At 48.1% G+C, this 11,713-nt stretch overlaps 1 protein-coding gene across 10 annotated transcripts in view; it reads left to right on the top strand.

The window, feature by feature from the left end:
• Positions 1-55: 55 nt before the first annotated feature.
• Positions 56-11,713, top strand: part of FBXO34 (F-box protein 34) — a 42,029-nt gene continuing 30,371 nt past the window's right edge. For 5 of the 10 annotated variants that reach the window (XM_042814478.1, XM_042814483.1, XM_042814484.1 and 2 more), the window contains exon 1: positions 6,088-6,159. The gene's annotated coding sequence lies outside the window, so the exon portion shown is untranslated. Of the gene's footprint in view, positions 346-6,079; positions 6,160-6,538; positions 6,721-7,244; positions 7,317-11,713 lie in introns of those variants that run through there. The other 5 variants (XM_042814488.1, XM_042814479.1, XM_042814487.1 and 2 more) reach the window with 4 other exon arrangements.

Raw genomic sequence — 11,713 nt, 5'->3', positions numbered from 1 at the left:
GCCGCTCATTGGCTGGCGAGTTGCGCGGGGTGGAGACCTCTGGAAGTGCAGGGGCTCTAAGATGGCGGCGGGCTGAGGCGCTGTGGGGTTTTTATCATTTTATTTCGGCGGTCTGGGGGGTCTGTGCCCTCTGGACTTCGCTTAGGCTTTCTGAGGAGCCATGCCAAGCTCTTGCTGCCAGCATACGCCTACCTGCTGTGCTTGCCACCTCAGGGAGCCGGTTTGGGGGCGTTGTTCCGGTTGTGTTGTGTTGTGACAGAAAAGCACTGATGTTCTCAGAGGGTTCTGTGAGCGAGAAGAAGGTGACATGGGAGCATTGCCACCATTGCACGAGGAATTCCTGAGGTAACTTTGCCCTGTAAGGGCGTGAATTCAGTATTGTCTGAGACTTGTGAACGCGCTATAGGATTTTTCAGCTATGTCAAGGATAACCTTGCTTTTCTGAGAAACTTAATATATTCCCTACCTGTTATGTATCATTCATGGTCATTCTCTCATATGCAGGAGTATAAATCCAAAAGCAGTGTCCCGGCTTCCTTGTGCAACTGTGTTTGGTGCCTCTCACATGCAAGGTGATTTGTTCTGCACTTGTTTTATCATGATAAAAATGCAGAAATGTTGATGAGGAAATCAGCCACTTGGTGGCACTGCAAAAATGTGGACACTGTATGAATATGGCCAGACAGGGAACTGCTGAGTACAGTGGTCAGCACTGGTCAACAGCCATGTCTTGCAAGCAGCATCTCCTAATGGTGGTATGCTAAAACATCAGTAAATTTTTATTTAAACGCGGTTACAGTGAATGGAGACAGCAAGAAGTGGGTTAAAGGCTGCACAGTCTGAGTGCAGAGCTGCTGCTTGCAGCAGTGATCTCCTTTGCACCATTTGCTATTGGTTCTGTGCATCACAGAGTGCAGCTGGCAGAGAAATGCCACCACACGTTTTCCTCGTGTGGGCTGCCCAGGGATACAGCAAAGATTTGGAAACTTTGAAAATCCTGGCCATAAAGTTCTTCATTTACTGTAAAATAATAATAAACAGTTTGGAGTTTATTGAGGCTCTGAAGTAGCACAGTGGTATAAAAAAGGCCCTATTAAACAACAGCTACAGGAGTTTGTATTTGTGTTGACTCTGCCCATGGAATCCAATGTAGTCCTGACTCTTTACTGCATTTTGTTACTGCCATTTTCCCCCTGGATCAGTGGAATTTGAGAGCATTTAAGAATTCTAACCTATGATATCAGAATAAAGACCAGTAATTTGAACCATGCTGAACCACTGGCTTTCAGAAAAAACAACAACAACAACAAACAGTTTTCCAACCAAAAATCATTTTTTCTTATTTCATACCGGGAGAGCATCTAAACCAGAGACACTGTTCAGTTAATTTCGTCTTGAGTGTCTGTAAGTACTGAGTTTAGGCAGCGTGGCTGTACTACAGCCTGAGCTTTAACCTCACCAGCTCAGGTAACATCAGCGATAGCCTAGCAGTGCACGCTCCATGCAAACTGGTAAGGTGAGAACGTAACTTAGGTCCTTGGCAAGCTCAGACTGTGCCTGCAGCTTCACTGGTTGTTACCTGAGCTGGGTAGGCTACAGCCAGAATGAGTTTCCTTAACGCACTGCAATTACACTTTCCACTAACGATATCTAGGACACTGCAGTGGTCTTTTTGTATTTGAATAATGCCACAATTTTAAAGTATTTCAATGTCACGTTAAGATAAAGCATGGTATTTTTTTTTCCAGCCAAATTCCTGATTGCTACTGATTTTACTGTGTTAAGAAAAAACACATTACCATTTAATAGAGATAAAAAAGCAATATGAATACATAAACCCATTATCTTGTACAGATATTATCCATGCCCAAAAGATTAAATGTGTCATTCTCATGCAGTCCTGATGATTTTGTGATAATATGCTTACATTTAAGCCACTGAAGCTTTGAGAACCAATTAGAATTCCCCCATTTCTTGACAATGTGAGTGTCATTATCAGATACATTTTGTACCAGAGAAATCATTTTGTGGAAATCTGCTAACGTGCTCTTCCTACTCTACTTTTCATTCTTTCGTGTGAAATACTGTGTTTTGTGAGGGTAATTCTTACTACCTTTGCATAAATGCCCATTACTGAAGAGCAATACATAGAGAAACCTATCCTTGAATATAGAGTAGAAATTGCAATTTCAGAATATATTTTTGGCAAAAGTTCAGGCAAATGGAGTTACAAAGCTGTAGTCCACAGCACCACGGAGCTGCTGCTGTCATAGGAAGAAGGCCTCCACCAGGAGTACAAGTAGCACAGCAGTGACGGTGACCCACGAACCCCCTGATGTGTCAGCCTATAGCCTGGGAGGGGAGCATGCCTACAGTCCTACCTTGGGCCAAGAAGGAGATGTATGTTGGGACTCTCACCAGGACAAGGAGAGCTTCCCTTTTTTGGGGTGTTTTCTCTACTGCCTCAACTATATGCAATAAACCACATCAAGCACAGTCCCTGCAGCCCACGGTGTTAAAAATAAAGTGGTAACCTCGCTCCATTGGACGAGCCCTCTTGTAATGTTTCCTGCAGCCAGGTCTCTGCAAGGGAGGTGGGAGTTTCCACTCATCCTTGGGAGCTGTCTCACACTTACTGGGTTATAAATAGCAAGGCGAGGTACCTGACTCGAGGTGTTAAATTGCACTCTGGCAGCCTGATACCTAGCAGTCAGATGTTGTAGCACATTTATAAGATCCCAGCTTTCACTGCATGGAGTCTAAAATGCAAACTAGCAATCATAAAATGTGAGGTGTAGTTGAAAACAAGGTCTACAAAACTACAAGGTCTATAAAAACGACAAGGGTAGTTTTTATCTGCATATCTTTACATCCTCTGTTATTTACATTGTGTTTACAGTGAACATTCCCTGCTGTCACAGATTCCAGTGAAAAGTCCTTCTCACTCAGCACTACAGGTGGAAGCATCCTGCAGCTGGTCTCATGCTCCGAGACCAAAAGCTGTATTAAAACCATATTCTTAAGGAAATTACATTCACTTCCAAAGAGATTCACTTTTTTTTTTTTTCTTCCCCCCCCGCCAAGGAAGATGGGAGCAGGAATTAACCCAAGAACAAATGCAGGATCAGCCCTAAGCCACCGCTGAGCGGGGAGCACACTTTGAGTTCTTTCCAGGCACTGCTTGGAGTGAGGTTACTGTGGGTGAACTGTACAGCTATCCCCTTTAGCAAAAGCAGATGAAGAAACTGCTTAGTGCAGTGGTATTAGTTGATGTTTCAGCAGCATTAGGTAGGCTTCTAATTGAGTTAAGTCAGGACCACTATGTTTTCATTTGAAAAGAGCATCCTCCCCTCAAGCATTGACAAGACACCCTTCGTTTTTTATTCAGGGTTAGAACCTGTGGTTTATTTCTCAGCATGTGATTCCATCACCCAGCAGCAGAGTGTTATTTAGAAGCTGGGTGCAACTGCTGGAGTGAAGTGCTTCACCACCTAAACAACAGCAAAGGAGATGAGGAACAACTGGGTTTAGAGTGGAAAACCTTTGCAGAATATGACTGCTAATTAAGATGGGAGCTATAAATGAAGAGCTATAGTGACCTGGTTAATCCTTTGTACTCTGAGAGAGTTAAACTTCTCCAGGTTTCTGATAAGATAAAACTGGTTTTCTTTATCTGTTGTTTTTCCAATGTTCAAGGCTACTGAAATGCAAAAGTGCCAGATGGCCATATAAGCTAAACAACTTGCAAAATCTGTCTTATATTATCACTAAATGCCATGGGTGGGGTGGAGATGATGGAAGGAGAAACCTTATTTAATCATTACAAGTCACTTAGCAGCAAATGGCATTTCGCTGTCTTTTATCAACTTACAACAAAAGATTGGGTCTGTACAGTCGTGGGGACTAATAGGACAGTTTTCATTCCCCTTTAAGACATCTGCTGGTATCTTCTTATGTCTGTCACTGAAATGTTGTGCTGGGCTAGTACAAAGGCTAGGGGAAAGAAATCACTGATCCTATACCAGAATACCTACTGTGAAGCTACTGTGTCACCAGCAGCAAAACCCCATTGTTCTTCTGGGATTTTGTTATGATCCAGTGAAGAAAGCACTGGAGGGGCGAGGAACTGCAGGTTCTGTTCTCAGTCCTCTCACCAATGTGATGTTTGACCTTGAGCACATTTTACCAGTTTTCCTTTTTCTCTCTCCAGCTTTGTGAACAGTGTCTGTGTAGCCAAGAGCCCCCAGAGGCTTTGGGAGATTCACCTCAGCCTTCTGAGATGCCATGTTAATGTGCATCTGTGCCTTGGCTGATTAGTTCTGCTGCTCGGTAGGGCTCTTGAGGCACGGTGCTGTGCTGATGCAGTACACTGCTCTTAGCTTGACAATGGTCTCAGGGATCTTTTTTCAGTGTTGCGTCACGCAGAAGTAGTAATCTCTCCATTGCAGCCTTCCTGCAAGCTGCAGGAATCATCCCTTTTTGGTTTGCTTACAGATAGCTTCAGTCCTGATCTCACCCTGATCATCTGTGGTCCCCTGCAGGGACCTGCATCGCTCCCTGCTTCTCTCTAAGTAGCCATGAACTGCTGAAATCTTTTGAGGAGGGGGGAGGCTCCTCACAGGGAACACTGAGGCTCACACTACCATCTGGTGACACTACTTAATTCCCCTTCTCCCAATGCATTCCCTTTGCATTTCACTCTTGTTCTCAATGCCTTTGGTTGAGAGGATTTCTCTGGTTGCCATCCCTTTCGCCCAGCATGCTGAGATTTCCCTGTGCAGGCCAGCACAGCAGCAATGCCTGGGGTGATGCTGGTGTGACCAACTGCGGCCCAGGGCCTGCAGTGCCGGTGGATACATCCACAGCAGAAAAAACAGCTTGTGTTTTTGTCAGCTGACGGTAGCAACCACACAAACAATGACAGAATGTATTTAGTTATTGTGCTCAGGAGGAAACAGTGGAGCAAGCCAGCTGAAATGGCTGGCACTGCGCTGATGATGGTCCTAACATCCTCCATGGCCAGGACACCTCTTCAGGCACTAACCCCCTTCTGGGAGGAGTTAGGTAGTTTTTAAAGGCAAATTAATTATTTTGGCTGCTTGTGGTGGACTGTTTCATTTTTAGCCTATTGATGCATTCAAGCTGCTTATCAGCTATCAGTGCCATGGATCACGGTGAAAGTTTGGCACAACTGCACAGGGAGTGGTGGGTCACCATCCTTGGAGGTGTTAAGAACAGTGGAGATGTGGCATTCAATGGGGGATATGGTCAGTGGGTGTGGTGGGGGTGGGTTGGACTTGGGATCTGTGAGGTCTGTTCAAATTCTGTGATTCTAAGCTGGCAATCCCATTGCTTTCAGCGTCACATCATGTTGGTCACTCAACCTCACAGCACCCAGCACACTGGCATGAAGGCACAAGCCTGGAGGCATCAGGGTGAACAAGCAGCTCCAAACCCCGGGGTCTGCTTTCAGACATCCCAGGCCTGAAACCTATGGGCACTGCTGGGGGGAAAGACCTGCCAGGATCCTTCCATGACACATGGGACAGGTTGCCCAAGGAGGCTGTGGATGCCCCATCCCTGCAGGCACTCGAGGCCAGGCTGGATGTGGCTCTGGGTAGCCTGGGCTGCTGGTTGGCGACCTGCACACAGCAGGGGATTGGAAGTGGATGGGCACTCCTTTGCAACCCAGGCCATGCAATGAATCATTGAATGGTTCTATGATCTGTCAGTGCCTGGCTGCACCGATGTCCTGAAGAGAATTCTGGACACTACGGAGATCTCGAGAGCAGCGGAGAGCCGCGAGCCCCGTGTAGGGCACCACGGTCCTACGAAGAGCTGGGGGCCCAGGGAAGGAAGGCTCCGCAAGGGAGGCTCCGCGCTCCGCAGCAGCCCCGGCCCTTCCACAGGCGCGGAGGCGCCGAGCACTCGGGCGGCGCGGTGCCTGGCACGGCGCGGGGGCGGCGTTCCGCGTACCTCCCCGGCGGGCCCAGACCCGTCCCGCCCCGCCCCGCCCAGGGCGCGGATTGGCGCGGCCTCCGCAGCTCCTCCCGCCGCCGCCGCTGGGCTCGGGGGATCCGGCCGCGCCGCGCCGAGCCGAGCCTGGCGGCTTCGCGCTGCGCGCCGCCGGGATTCCCTTCGCTGTGGGCCGCGCTGCGGGTAGGCCTCTGGCGGCGCGGCGGGGTCTCTGGGCGGGCAGGTGGGCGGCAGGAGAGCGAGCGGCCAACGGGAGGCGAGCGGGAGGCGAGCGGGAGGCGAGCAGGCCCCGCGCGCAGCGCCCGCGCTCCCGGCCGGCTATGGCGGCTGCGGGGCCGTGGAGGGGCGGTTGGCTGCGTCCCGGCCGCGGGCCTGCTCGCTCCGGGCCTTCCCGGCCGTGACGGGGCCGCGCTGCGGGGCCGGGGCCGGACTCCTCCGGGCCGCCTGTGCGGGGCTCGCGGGGCCTCCTGAACGGCCGGCCCGCGGCTGTGCGTGCTGCCGCTTCCTGAGGGGGCTTTCCGCAGCCTGCCGGGGAAGCGGTTCTGAATATCCGTCAGTGTAGCGAAAATACGGCTGGGTCGAGTGGGTGTCGCTTCTGATTGCGCCTTCACGTGGGAGTTGTGTAAGGACCGAGGGAAAGCTTCACAGCCCAACGCAGTGGGAACGATTTCTTCTCAACATTGCTTCCTCCGAGGCCTCGCTTGGAGCAACGAGCGCAGCTTTCAGTTCCTTCAGCAAACCGAGGTGACCGTGTGGCTTTTATTTGAGGGGGGGAAGAAAAAAAAAACCAAACCCGTTTCGTCAGCAGGAGCCGTGGGGATAGCAGCGCTCCCGCAGCAGTGTGCCTGTCTGCTCCCATAGAACCGGCTGACGGCTGTAAAACCCGCCCGTGGAGCTGCGTAAATAGCCGAGTGGTTGGCCCTGCTGCGCTGCATGCTATCTCGGTTATGCTGCTCTCGGGATCCAGTTTTGGTGGCTTGAGATAGGCGAGCTGGCTTTGAACTGGTGAGTTCGAGGAGTTGCGAGGCTTAATGAATGTTTGCGTAGCGCTCCGCGTTTTCTCGGATGAAAGGTTTTACATAATTGGCCTCTGTAATTGTCTGTCACCCCCGGAGAAGAGCTGAAAAACCCCGCTGGTGGAGGTAGGCAGTCGTTTTTGGGAGTCCAAAGTCTGAACCCGTAGGTGCCTGTAGGTTGTTAATGTTGTTACTGCTTAACACGGTGGTAGCAAAATGACTCACTGGGAGGAAAGAGAATTCAACACATCTATTTCTGCGCTCAGTGTGAGCAGCGCAGGCGGACGAAGGGCATCCTGCCTGCATGGGAGCAGCAACTTTTTGGTGAGCAGAAGAATTCCTAACGCAGCCTCACTTTAGTTGCACCAGAGCTGCTTTTTACCCCTGAGATCATAACTGGAAGCCTTTTATTTTATTTTATTTTAAATATTATTTTGATTCCTTTTTAATAAATACCTAATCCCTTGCTGCAGGGGGTGGGAGTGTTTTCCATGCAGCGTTTTTGGTCCTGAGGGAAGGGGGAAGGGAGTGCCTCTATGGCTTTCCAGCAGCCACCCGCCTTCCTGGAGTGAAAGAGCCTTATTGAGTGATTCTGAAGGTAACCTGCCCAAATTCTCCTTTTACGTGGTAAAACCATAAATTTGCTTCAGCGCAGCGCCTTTGAGGGAAGGAGATGGAATGTCAAGGAGCCTGCGCTTCGTCACGAGCAGTCTGGTAACAAAGGCAGCATCTGTTAATTGCATTGCACTGATCAAAATCTCCCCTTCAGATGACAAAGTTCCATTTTAATGGGTGTGAAAAGTTGTGGGATTTGATGCCGCTGTCTTAAAATCATCTTGCAGGCTCTGGATGATTAAGTTGTTTCCTTCCTATTTAATTGGAGGACAGGCAGAGGTTGAAGAAGCAGCTTTATGTTCTAAACGCTCGTTAAAATCTTTACTCAGATAAGGATTGTGAGCGTGCAGGAGTGACTTGTCAAGCTCTAAGCTGCAAGTGATTTTCTTACAGGTGCATAAAACAGCTCTATGTGTCCCTTAGAGCTGGAAGCTCGTGCTGCAGGTCTGTGCTGTGGCACTGGGCAGCGACTCCGTAACAGCAAGCTGTGCATAGAGACCTGCCTGCAGCTTCCGTGCCAGGAAGCGCTGCGGTTTGGGGTACAGAGGTGCTGTGTAGCTGAACATGGTGTAGAATGCACAAGATACCACCTGGCTGCTAACTGGCCCCAAGGTTCCGAGAATTGACACATCCAGCGTGACGTGTCAGTTTAGCTTCTTGCCACCCTGTACCTTCACAGCACGGGTGGTTCAGTACAGCATTCAAACGCCAGTTACTTTATTAACCTCAGGTATTGTGTATTTCAGTAGTTCTGCTGCTGATTTTAATCTGTTCTCCCATCAGTGCAGTGCAATGAAGGTGGCAGCTTTTCTTGCCCCCATTATAGCTGAGCCTGTAAGGAAAATGTAGTGCTGGTCTGAAGGTTGCTGTTCAAGATCACGCAATTCTGGAAGCATGCCTATCTCCTGTCACAATCTACTGCTTTTTTCTTTCCTCTCGTGAGTTATTTGGACTCAAATGTACAGATGGGAACATCTAGTGTTATTAAGCTTTGGAAGGAGGTCTCAGTGAAAGCTGCTGGTCAGACCCCAGCTTCTCAGATTTGGGAGCTCTGCAGTGGGGGAGGCACAGGAATGCTGCTTTGGTATATGTGGCTGCTCGGTTCTTATTCGTACCACACTTTCTGGTCTTATTTTCTAAGCTGTTTTGACTTCAATAACTTACCAAAGTTAGAATCTAGTAGAGTCATCATGACAGGCTTATTAAAGGCAATATTTTTACTTTTTTGTGTTTGTAAATATTGTCTTTTTTAAAGAAAAGTCGCTCTCCCCCCACTGAATCAGAATAAGAATCAGGATAACTGCTTATCATGCAAATTCTGGGGGTAGCTGTGGAATTTGTATGTATTTGTTCCCCAAATAACTTGTTTTTTTGCCCCCTTTTGACTGTTTGCTGTATCACTTGCTAATCCTGCTGTTGCAGTCTCATGCCTGTACTGTCACTAGAGATGCACGTGTCACTGTAGGCATGGTGGTTAGTTCTAATCAAGCTATTTTGGGCTTCAAAAGCAGTGAAAGCACAGCAAGGCTGGCTTTGCCTTTTTGGGGCCTTGTGCAGTTTGCATTGGTGGCAGCCTGGTCTGCTGGTTGGCAACTGCACATAGCAGGGGGTTGAAACCAGATGATCATTGTGGTCCTTTTCAACCCAGGCCATTCTAGGATTCTACAATGATGAATCACCTGGGCAGCCACTGTGAGGTGTGGGTTTCTGCAGTGTCAGTGCCGTGGGTATCGGAGGCAGATGGATTAAATATAGCTCAAGGATGCCTCGAGGTGTTGCAGTTGCACCTCTTGCAGTACATGTTTACACAGACCACCTTCCTACACATCTGAGGTTCAGCTGCTACTTTCATATGGAGTTGCTGCTGGGTGGCTGTGCGACTGCCTGGTAATGTTTTGTGAGCAGAAATACCCTACAGAGGGACATGCAAATGGCCGTTCAGGAAACATCATTTCTTTAATTAGTCAGAAATGGCTGACTGTTACCTTGGGGTGCAGAAAGCATGGTCTTTTCCAAGCGATTAACAAAAAATTCCTGCTTTAGAAGCTGCTATGTCTGCAGTTCATAGCAAAGTCATGGCATGTAGGTAGGACAGAGGCTGAATTTCTGCCAGTTGAAATCTTGCTGTCCTAATGTGCTGTTCTTTACAGTGCTTGCAAGCCAGTATGCAGCGTTCTTCTGCCTCGCAGCAAAACAAGTAGTGATTAAAAATTCAGCAGATGCTGTGGTTGGTTTAACTACTTGTTCCTGCATCATTCAGGTCATATCGCACACTTAATGTTGCTAATGTTCAGTCTTAGCTTTTTTTGTTCTAAGAATGGAGATTATCAGAACCACCATGGGATTTATAGAGCTGTTTTGGCAGGAACTAAGCTACACGAAGTAAATTATTCAGAACTGTTTTCTTCCTTCCTCTAGCTTGGAGGTTCTCTTCTTTATTTCTCAAATATTATCTGTTTGTGCCAGGCAGGGCTTTCTTTTCTGCAGCTTTTCTCACTTTGACTCTGAAAGTGTTTTCTTTTGATAGCTTTGAGATAAATGACTCCCTGGTTGAGAAGAAGAGGAAAGGGAAAAACCCCACCATGATAGGTGTAAGTGCTTGCTTGCTTCGTTGAACTCAGTATTTCATTTGGCCACAGAAGTATTTTTGTGAAAGCATTTTCGCTTTGTTTCAGGCAGAGCTTCCTGCTGCTTTCAGAACCTCTGCTTGCAGTGTTGCTCAATGTTGGTTAATAGCATGCAGTCCTGTGTGTTGCATATTTGCCTTGCAAATGACATCGGTTTGGATTATCCTTTCTCTTCCCAGTATTCTTTTAAACATGCAGAGCTTTGGCATTCTTCTAGCAGCACACAGGGGTTCTGGATACCTTTTCTGGAGCTGCAAAGCAGCATTAATGCATCAAGGTTGTGCCTTGTTCTCGCTTTCTTCAGAAGCTGATTCCTCTTCTCCAATATGAGAAGCTTCCCATCACATCACGGTGAGCATAGGGTTAGTTTTGATTGACCTCCCAGTGTTTTTTGGCTGTATATGTGCTCAGGCTGGCACTATATGCTGGGCATCCCTTGGCAGGTGCCCTCTGGACTGGATGTGCCTGCAGGGCTGCTCACTGCATAACCACTGAGGTCAAGGTGAACAGCTGAGGGAAGTTGCTGGGTTTTTGGGTGCCTTTGAGACAAACTTCCTACGCTGGAGCAGCTGTAGACTTTCGTGCACAGAGAAACTAAATTCAGAATGTAGAACACAGGTTGAGTATCTTGGTCAAGGGCACTTGGGGTTCAGCCATCCTTCATCACGCTGCTGCAGGGAGCTCGAGAACTGCCGGGCTTAGGAGGAGGCTGCATCTCTTTAGCTTGAAGTGAGTGAGAAATCAGTAGGAATGCACAAATCCAGATTTTCCATTCCATTATAGGATGCCCAATATAGGATAGATATGCCTATAAGCTGGGTTTTGGAGAAGTAATGGGCAGAATGTGGAGACTTTCCAGAATAAGCATGTTGTTTGAACATGAAATTCAGATACCTTTTCATTTTCATTCTGACAGTTGGCACATCAGGAGGATGTGTTTCTAGACAAAGCAGCCATTTTTCTTTGGAGAAAACTGTTTGGACTGTTTGTGCAAATGTACTTCATGGAGAGAAATTGTTTCAGTGAAATTATGGGTAGATAACAGCAGGACAAGGGGAAATGGTTTGGAGTTGAGGGAGGGCAGATTGAGGTTGGATGTCAGGGGGAAGTTGTGTGCTGTGAGAGTGGTGAGGTGCTGGAACAGCTGCCCAGAGAGGCTGTGATGCCCCGTCCATCCCTGGAGGTGTTGAAGGCCAGGTTGGATGGGGCCCTGGGCAGCCTGGGCTGCTGTGAAATGTGGAGGTTGGTGGCCCTGCATTGGTGGGGGGTTGGAGCTTCGTGATCCTTGAGGTCTCTTCCAACCCAGGCCATTCTGTGGTTCTGTGATAGTCAAATGATTTGAAAAATGAGGTGTTAAATAGAAATCCAACCCCAGTCTCTTTAGTTTTATGTCTAGAATGATGGAAAACAAGTACTCAGATGGTGTTTCTTTAATATTTCTGGTACCATATATGCATTATTGCTTGCTGTACTTGCAGA

Source organism: Centrocercus urophasianus, unplaced genomic scaffold (assembly GCF_019232065.1).
Source record: "Centrocercus urophasianus isolate 14NV4802_14NV808 unplaced genomic scaffold, USGS_Curo_1.0 seq_14, whole genome shotgun sequence".
Lineage (NCBI taxonomy): Eukaryota > Metazoa > Chordata > Aves > Galliformes > Phasianidae > Centrocercus > Centrocercus urophasianus.
Note: the sequence above shows the minus strand (reverse complement) of the source record. Positions and strands in the feature narration are given on the sequence as shown.